Raw genomic sequence first — 545 nt, forward strand, 5'->3', positions numbered from 1 at the left:
AATTTTTTAATAACGGACGAAAATTTTAGAGGCAGTGTGCAAACGTGATTGACATAACGTGAGGTTGTATTTATTTTTTGAGGTGAAAAATTCGGACGAAAAATTAAAACTCAGTGTGCAATGACCTTGGAGCTGTCAGTGAATAAGTGGGAAAACAAAGTAACTTGCATTCCTTGGAGTAAAACGTGAGTAAAACACCCGATCTCATGGCAATTTGTAAATTTTACGTGGCTAATCTGTACGAATTTGTACATCCTCACTCATACAAATTTGTAAGAGTTCCCCAATTCGTTTGAATTCATATGAATGACCTACCCCTAAACTCTCCCCTAAACCTACCCCCGTTGGTCAACTCTGCAGGACAGTGTCCCTTCAGGACTGAGTTTGGACACCCCTGCAGACCTTAGGCAGTGATCATCTGTGACTGTAACCCTACCTTTATTTGTATCCCCAAAATTTGATTGTTTCATAGCCAGGGTGGTTCAGTCTTGCTCTTTTCAGGCGAGCAAGGCTTTGGGGTTCATTTAAAAACATAAACTCAAGGC

This window comes from Garra rufa, chromosome 7 (assembly GCF_049309525.1).
Source record: "Garra rufa chromosome 7, GarRuf1.0, whole genome shotgun sequence".
Taxonomy (NCBI): domain Eukaryota; kingdom Metazoa; phylum Chordata; class Actinopteri; order Cypriniformes; family Cyprinidae; genus Garra; species Garra rufa.